At 35.3% G+C, this 9,366-nt stretch overlaps 1 long non-coding RNA gene across 2 annotated transcripts in view; it reads right to left on the reverse strand.

The window, feature by feature from the left end:
* The window catches only part of LOC107722799 (uncharacterized), a 37,529-nt gene extending 28,850 nt beyond the window's left edge, over positions 1–8,679 (reverse strand). The window contains exon 1 of one of the 2 annotated variants that reach the window (XR_001637843.1): positions 8,620–8,679. This is a non-coding gene — a long non-coding RNA (uncharacterized LOC107722799). Of the gene's footprint in view, positions 1–3,468; positions 3,603–8,619 lie in introns of those variants that run through there. The other variant, XR_001637842.1, reaches the window with a different exon arrangement.
* Positions 8,680–9,366: the final 687 nt, after the last annotated feature.

Raw genomic sequence — 9,366 nt, forward strand, 5'->3', positions numbered from 1 at the left:
ATTTCCGGTGGGGGCCGCGTCGTTCTGCAGAGGGTTTCTTTTTCTGTTTGTGTTGTGAGTATTTGCAGCGCGTTTCTGTTTTTGCAGCGCGTTTCTTTATTTGTTTGTGTTGTGAGTATTTTTAACACGTTTTTTTATTTGGTTGTGTTGTGAGCATTTTCAGCGTGTGTGTTGTCAAATTGCTGAAGGAGGTTTTTTTTTTTTATTTGCAGGTGTTTTTTTCTATTTGCATGCCTTTTTTCCATTTGCAGCGCGTTGAGCTCTCTCGGCCACCGTAATGATTGGCTAACAGTTGTGTTTGTTTGACAGCCTACATCCTTCATTCATGGACGCTGTTGTGATTTAGGTTAAAAACAAATAAATACTCCGTACATATCAAACGATCTGGAATAACAGACAAAGCCACATAATAAAAACTGTTACTCACACTTGTGTGGTGCGACATTACTATAGAATCCAATATAGTCACCACAGCATTGTCTTTTAGTTTCAATCTTTCTGAAAATCCTGCCGAATTGTGCCTTGTTTGTAAATGTATCCGCGGTAAAATGAAGTGAACAAAGGACCGAGTTCTTACTGATGAGGTCTGGATCTTCATTAAAAATAAAGTTAATCCACAACTGTTTTTCCACAACTTGGCACTGTACAGCATCTTGTTGTCTTCGGAGCCATCTTAATCGTTAGATTTGTAGACATGTGTGACACTTCGCTGAATTTGATACAGACAAAAGAAAAGTCTGAGTATGGACCAGTCGAATCAGAAGACTAAATTCGCCTACAGAGAATAAGGATATCACAACAATAATGAACCACTCACACAATGTATTAAGTTTAACTGATTGTATTATCTTTCTTAGAAGATATTAGATCTCTAATGTATACCATAGCATGACAAATTAAAGTACAATATGTAGTTCTCAAAAAACAAAATGAAATTATTTAACCAGTAAGTTAATCCATTCTAATATTCTTAACACTTTTCCCTTTTTTCTTACAGATTTCAAAATTTTCAAAATTCCCAAAAGGACTCAAAAGGTAAGTATAATCACCCTTCCTAACAATGTTTATGTAAATTAAGTGAATTAACCTTTGATTTTGTTCCCTTCTGGATTTCACTAATTTCTTTCAGTAAAAAAAAAAAAAAGAACACTGAATTCACCTTATGAATGAAAATTCAATACAATGAAATAATCAGTTTAAATTCCTTATTTGATACCCTTTTTTTCAAATTTAAGTGGATTTCTCCTCGTTTCAAATTTGCAAAACAAAAGAAAGAAAAGATAGAAAAATTACATTTCATCAATTAACAATTAGAATAAAATAAAATAAATCCAAATAGATTCAAATATAAATCCCTTCACAGAAATTTAAACCTCAGTTTTCAAAATGAATAATTCAAGTCTCAAGTTATATTCACAACTTTGTGAAAACGGCTGAAATCAATGAACAACTGAATTGTTCGTAACTCAGTCTCTCCTATGTGACTCCTATGTGATCGAATCCTTCCCAAGAACAGTGAACCCGGTGTATATACTGTTAGTTCAATTTCCTACCGTCCAAATCGGCAACGACAATGTCAGTTTCACGCAATCACAACTCTGTTAGGTCCGTGTGGCTCGCCAGTCCCGACTCCCTCCGCGAACACTGGAGTTAGAACGAAATCCAGGAATCCAGGAACTCCACTCTGGTAAGCATCGGTTCAACGCGGCATCGATTCAGCGGTTCACAGCATGCACTCGATCGGACAACGATATCAAATCAAGAAAAAAAATTTAAGAAAAGGGGGGGGGGAACCTGACCTTGAATACAAGGTCACAAAATCACCATTAGTATTCTATCCATATCATACACATCATGTCTGTTACTACCGTTTAACACAGCATCAAAATGACAATCACATTTCACATACGATCGTGCAAACACATTCGCCACGTTATTTTACATCACACATTGGCAATTAAATGAAAAAAAAAAGAAAAGAAAAAGGGGGAAAAAAAACCTGACCTTGAATACAAGGTCACAAAATCACCATTAGTATTCTATCCATATCATACACATCATGTCTGTTACTACCGTTTAACACAGCATCAAAATGACAATCACATTTCACATACGATCGTGCAAACACATTCGCCACGTTATTTTACATCACACATTGGCAATTAAATGACCTTAAAATACAGCTTTCCCGTTTATATTTCACTTGTATGAACATTTAATGAACTTTTCACCCTAATTAATAAATGAAATAAAAGTTAACTCACCAAGACTCGATGAACTTGAACAATTTTATCCCTTTTATGTCTGAAAAACTTCGTTACATCTTGATCTTTTGCTTATCCTTCTTGTAGAAATTAAATTCCGTTTATATGGCTTTTTCTTTACCAAAATATCTTGTTATGCGATAACGAGGCTTTATCAACTGCGTCACAAATTATAAATCAATTTAACAGTCTCTTTTTCACATCAACCTTGATTTCTTTGTTCGCTACTTCATCTCTAAACACATATAACTTTAATTTGAATCAAATATCACTACTTGACTCATTAAATTCTCAGATTTCTTGGGAGAGATCTAAATTGCGTCTGCTCTCTTCCGCTCCGCCGATCAAAGAGAGCATGAGCTCCTAACCTCGTGCAAGATCCGGAAACTGAAAATGCTCTATACAACATACTAAATCCTCATTGATCAGTCTTCCCAATACAAAACAATTCAATTGGCTATTTATATGCCCATTAAAACAATATAAAACACATAAAATAGAAAAGAGAAAAAAAAAAATATCTTCATCTCATTTAATCATGTTTTAATGCTACTAGTAACCTGGGTTACACAATGGTTTGCAGTCCACAACAGGATGCTGATGGAGATGGAAAGTATATGATCGCCAGCCACATACACAGATGACCCTTCTGGCTGCCATGGATGCAGCGTGTCTTCCCAATACAAAATAATTCAATTGGCTATTTATATGCCCATTAAAACAATATAAAACACATAAAATAGAAAAGAGAAAAAAAAAAATATCTTCATCTCATTTAATCATGTTTTAATGCTACTAGTAACCTGGGTTACACATGCATTTGCCTCTCTCCTTATTTACGCTACATGCGCAAATCGGTGGGCGGAGCTAAACAGGCAGTGATGTAGAAGCAGGCATTGATCTTCTTCAGCAGACGCGGGGTTTAGCCACACTATTAAGTCATAAAGTGGTCCATTCCACAACCTGTCATTTTGGCAGACTGGCTTCAGCTGTTTTTAGACTAACAAGAAAGTTGAGTTCTGAAACGTACAGGATGTTTTTATAGTACAATGACCTCTTATATGTCAAAAGATCAAGGGCATTTTGATTTCTCGGTTCATGACCCTTTAAGTACACTTTTTGAGTATCTGTAGTATTATTTAATACTTAAAGCTGTTAAAGCGATAGTTTACCAAAAAAAAAAAATCTTTTTTTTTTTACTCACAAGTTTTTCTTGTTCCATGATGCAAACGTTTTGCTAAGCTTGGCTCTCCAAACGTGTTTAATCCCGTAAACAAGCTCTAATGAAGAGGGCATTAATGACCCACTGGGCTAAAGCAACTTATAAATCAAAGGAAGCATAGGAGTGGAGGATTTAATTGCAAACATGTGCCATGCATTAAAAATGATTAACCTGTGAAAGCAATCTTGACTAGATCCATAAGGCAATTTAATGTATCCATTCCAGTCTCTTTAAATCAGAGCATCAAAGGTTTCACACTTCTTGTATACTCACAAAAACACAAGCTATATCATAATACTCTAACTAAGGGGTTTTGTATGTTTACAGTGTGTTTAGTTTCTATATGGGATATTTCTAATGGTGTGATTGTTTGATAGATTTTGATAGATAGATTTTTTACTGAGCTCAACTAAAGCAACATAAGCATTGTTTTTATACGATGGAAGTAAACCTTAAAGGACTAATCCATATGCCACTGTAGTACCATCTGTATTCACTTATGACAGGTATTCACTGATTATTATGCACTTGTTAAAATAACTATGAAAAATGGTCGAAATTGTCATATTTACAAAAACAAATTAAACAGTAGCTTCTACGACTTGTTCACTGTATAAACCCTTCTACCTATTTTAACTTAAAACTTAAGTTCAGTTGCTACCTTAAATTTTTAAGTATAATCAACTGATCAATTAGAACATTTGATGAGTTAATGTAAAAACATAAGATGCCATGACCTACTGATCATATACATTTTTGTGAGCTATATTCAAAGTCAAGCTATGCCTGAGGAACAGATTTTCATTATTCAATGATAATCTGATGTTGTTGATTCCTGGTTGCAGACAATATTTTCATGTTTAATGGTCTGATGTGGATTGTGGAGAAGATTTTTCTAGCCCAGACCTGCCTTTTCCTCAGCAGCAATGTGTGTAACTAGCTCCGGCATTGTGCTGGTGAAAAAGGGGTAGGCACTTTCTAAGCATCATTAAACCCAGATCAGAGTGATATGATATTGAGAGCTTATTTACTCGTAGTCCTTTTACCAGGATATTACTGCAACCTCTTTCCCTGCGGCACTCTCTCACGTTCCTCTTGCCTGGCAATGAAACCGTAAAAACCACAGGCCAAAACCGCAGGACCATACTGGAAGCCTGCCTATTCTGCCCCGGCCCTACAGAGGGGAGCCCAGGCGGAAACCCCACCCAGGGACACAAAGCTCCAGGTTTGATTGACAGCATAGAGTCATCACTCCATCATCGACCACACATATATGAGATGCATCACATCTGGCCAGACACATTTAATCTAGGAACTGGATACCAGATAGAAAACAGCTTTGTGTAACAGCTGTGGCTGAGTGTCTGTTTCAATACGATAGTGAATTCAGGAAATAACCTCAAATTCAGTCCACCATTAAAACTAATGCACATATTTATCATCTACTTCCCTAGATGGAGTATTTCAATTACTGAACAAAATTATTGGCTGATTTGGAATAGAAACACCTTGCTGTGCCTCATTTGTTGTGTTGATGCTTTGGCAGGTCAGTTTTTTTACAACACTGACAGTAAATATTTTGAGAGGAGTAATCATGAAATAATTACATCATTTTGTCCTCATAGGACAAATACACCTCTGCTCAAAACTCTAAACTAAAAATTGCTGCCAAAGCCTCAGGACAAATATGAGGTAATTTGTTATTTTAAAAAATATCAATAAAATACATAAATGTCAATATATATATATATATATATATATATATATATATATATATTTCTGTCATTCAATAAAATACATAAATGTCAATATATATATATATATATATATATATATATATATTCTACAGACAGACATACAGAAGGAAAAAAACAACAACAATAAAGGCATGATGAAGCAGAACACGAGTTCACACTGAGAAACATCTGCAAGGCTCAAATTCAAATTCCAATAAATTTGAGCAAACTAAACATTTGGAAAATTCATTAAATCATCACATGAAAGACTTCAAAAGAACTAAAACTAAACCCTGTGTGGAACAATTCTGTATCACATTAAATTTTTTTGTGAGACTGAGAGTAAATTCCTGTGCATATATGATATAAAAACAATGTGTTTCATAAACAATGTGATGTCATTGGGACATTGCAGTCAATGTAATCAGACTTGATAGATAACAGACATTTTCTAACATAATGAGAGTGAAAAATAGATGAGAACTGAGTCTGCAATGTTTTCCAGTTATCAGTTTTCACTGAAATTCGTCACAAGATCATATCCTTTGTCAGACCCATTTCAAAATAATTTGTGCTGAAGAACATGAACAGGAAATGTTGACTGTTAAATTCAGCCCCACGGCTTTTAACAAAAGAGCTGAGGGCCTGGGCACAGCTGTTAAGGTTAGAAAGGGAGAGAGATGGATTGTGTGTGAGAGAGGGGGGGACAGAACTTTTTGGAAATGCATGTTGTTCTCATCTTATGATTAGTTTCTCACACAAACCTCAAGGGAGTGATATTGAAATGTATCCCAGATAGTAAAGAATTAGACACCATCAGTCCTTTGATGGGGCAAAAATACTCGCATCTAAACCTGAAACCACAAGCAATTTTGGACTCCAAAATTGTCAACGACTTCCTTTTTATAAACAACACAGTACAGAGAATTAAGTGAATGTCAGGCACTATTGTTTCCAGACTTTTGTAGTGAGTGTACTAACATATTATGAGTGAGCAAAGCAATGGGCAAAACCGTCATAACTGCTAACAGATCCTCATATTACTAATATGCAAGACATGGTGTCATTTAAAAAAAAAGGGAATCATTTCTTAATCATTTCACTGGGAGTGACTGTGACTTATGAATGGCTTGCATGGCTGTGTGTTTTGGACCACATGAAAGTTAAATGAAGTCAAAAACAGCTGTGCTGATATCAAAATATGGAATGGTATCAAACAAATTTAATCTACAATCTTCCTGTAAAGACATTAGTCGTCTTGTAAAAATGTTCACCAGTTTGCCAATCTTTACCTTATTGCATATATGCTAATATATATTGTACACAGTTGTTTTTGTCATTTCTCAATCAAATCTCGGGATATGAACCTCCAACATAGAAATATATAGTATATATATATATATATATATATATACTTTTACAATTCTACTGGGTACTCATGATTAAACCCAACTGTGTGTTTATTTGTTTTGCCTGCCATGTACATTCAAACAATCATGTTTTTGTTGCATTACAGTCAAACATGTTGCAATAAAACTCCATGTAAATCTGTTATAACCGTTCATAACGTCTACAATGACTTCACTTTTGGGCGATTCTTTCTGTTGAAGGCTTTAGCTTTAAGCCTGTGCCCCCTGAGGAGCATGGATGTTTGTTTACAATAGACCGCTGTGAGATCTCCAATGGGTGGTATAATCGCAAACAGCCTCTGTTTACAGCCTCCACACACATGCAGAATTTATTTCTACATAGCAAGGTTGGCTATAACTGCAACAGTCCGATCTGAAGGAATGACATTAAAAAAAGATTCTCTTCACACATGGAACAGTTAAGCATTACAGCCCCTATTTCAATTAAATGAGAAACTGCCTGAAGAAAAAGCTTATGGAATGTTTGTAAAATGACCTTTTATGTGCCTGACCACATCAATTCCTGGACTGAGATTTTTATAGATTGTAAACCATGTGCATAAGGGAATCTTCAAGTGTGAGAGGTTAAAGCCAAAAACTAAATTAATACAATAAGACACAATGTCTATTTAATAATTGGCATTTCATAGTTAGTGAGTGCCATAATAGTAGGAAACTTCCATTTGTTCCTGATAGCCTTGACTTACTTTTATGACAATGACTAAATAGTTAGTACAGTGTCCGTATTGCTTCAACAGCCACCAATAAGTCTGATTTTGTTTAGCTGGCTGGGGGATGCATAGCTGAGCCTGATGGCTGCTGGAACAAACGTGTGCCTGTTTTTCTCTTTCAGGCAATGCGTTACATTCAGTCGGCTGCTGAAGAGGCTCTTTTGTCTGAGCAGTGTATCATGTAGGGTTTGGGATTCATTTCCGTGATTGCATGCAGTTTGGAAAGCATTCACCGCAATCATCTTTAGCTGACTCCAATAACCTGGATTGCCAGAACAAGTGGGCATTAGCCTTGGTAGCTTTCAAACTACAGGTGCAATTTAGAGTCCTCGGTAGGAGTCCTCAGTAGTAAGTGGCAAGAGAAGCTGAAAACCAAATTTTATTCAAATTAAAAACAACTGTGAACTTGACAAAATCACACATATGGAACAAACCACTGGACAGGGAAAAACGCAAGGATATACCATATAAAAGTTTCGGTTTTTAAAATACTTTTGAATACTTAGTCTCTCTTTTTTTATCAAAAACACAGCAAAAACAGTAATATTGTGAAATATTATTACAATTTAAAATAGTTTTCCGTTTTCTATTTTAATGTATTTTTAAAATGTCACTTATTCCTGTAATAGCAAAGCTGAATTTTCAACTTTAAGTCTTCAGTGTCACATGTTCCTTGAGAAATCATTCTAATATGCTGATTTGTTGCTTCAGAAACATTTCTAATCATCATCAATGTTGAAAACAGTTGTGCGTCTTGATATTTTTGTATAAACTGCACATTTTTCAGGATTCTTTGATGCACAGAAAGTTCAAAAGAGCAGCATTTATATCATATATCATATCATTTAATGCATCCTTGCTGAAAAAAAAAAATTATTTCTTTTGAAAGAAAGAGACTGTACCAAAAAAGAATCGAAATGACATTCAATCTGCCATTTATGATGTCAAAAACCACTATTCCTTTGTAGCTCAAGGGAAAATAGGATGAAATAGAATCTATTTTTGATCTATTGTAATATATACAGATAACAGAAAATTTGATTCACCCAATGTGGCAACCAACACTGTGAACTGCAATTTTTTAGCATGCATTTAGATGATAATGTGTGCTGTTAGTTTACTTGTCTAAAGTTTTAGTTAGTTGTGAATGTTACTGTGACTGTGAAATAAGTATTAGTTCATTAGATATACTGTATGTTCTTTGATATTACCTGATATGACAACTGCAAGGAAAAACATATAAAAGTGTTATCTCACATAGCGTAGAATCAGTGTTTCTAAAAATCACACAATATCAGCCATGAATATCAGCCACAGTCCCTCAGAGGGGATGAGTGTGTTTTTCGTGGTGGGAGCTTGGACTGTTCTGAAAGATCACAAGCTCTGTAGACAAGAAAAAAGACGAGTAAAATGTAAATGTCAGATGAAATCTGAGGGTCTCCACACATATACAAGCCCAATATGTCTAATATTCTCTCAACTTACAGCACAGCATGAACTCATTTTCAAATAGCTCCCTTGATGCACAACAGATCAGCTATCATTTGATGTCATCACTATAGGCTCTAAGGATCAGACTTTCATGTGATTAATCTAAACTATTTCAGTATTTCACCACACCTTCTCTTCTTCCAGCTAACCTCCCTGTCTACTCTCTATCTCTCCCTTTCCATATGTATTTCTTTCTCCCCAAAATGCGTTCTTGTTGTTATTTTATGAGTGAAAACCAGCCGGCGAAGTGTCTCTGAACACCTGTGCAGTAAATTAAAAAAAAGAACCTGCGCTGTTACATAAGTCTGGAGCAGAGCCTGGAAGACCTCTTAGCAAAACACAGGAGGAAAGCAGATAAAAGACAGCAAAAGCATAAAGGAAATTAAAAAGCAGTGAAGAATGAAAGCAGTAGTCATCAATTTTAAAAGAGAAAAAGAGTTTTAAAAAATATGGGCAAATGAGGAGCAAAGACAGGTGGGATGAAAAGAAGGGCCCTTGACAAACTTTTAGGCC

The sequence above is a fragment of the Sinocyclocheilus rhinocerous genome, unplaced genomic scaffold (genome assembly GCF_001515625.1).
Source record: "Sinocyclocheilus rhinocerous isolate Xijiao unplaced genomic scaffold, SAMN03320098_v1.1 scaffold544, whole genome shotgun sequence".
Taxonomy (NCBI): Eukaryota; Metazoa; Chordata; class Actinopteri; order Cypriniformes; family Cyprinidae; genus Sinocyclocheilus; species Sinocyclocheilus rhinocerous.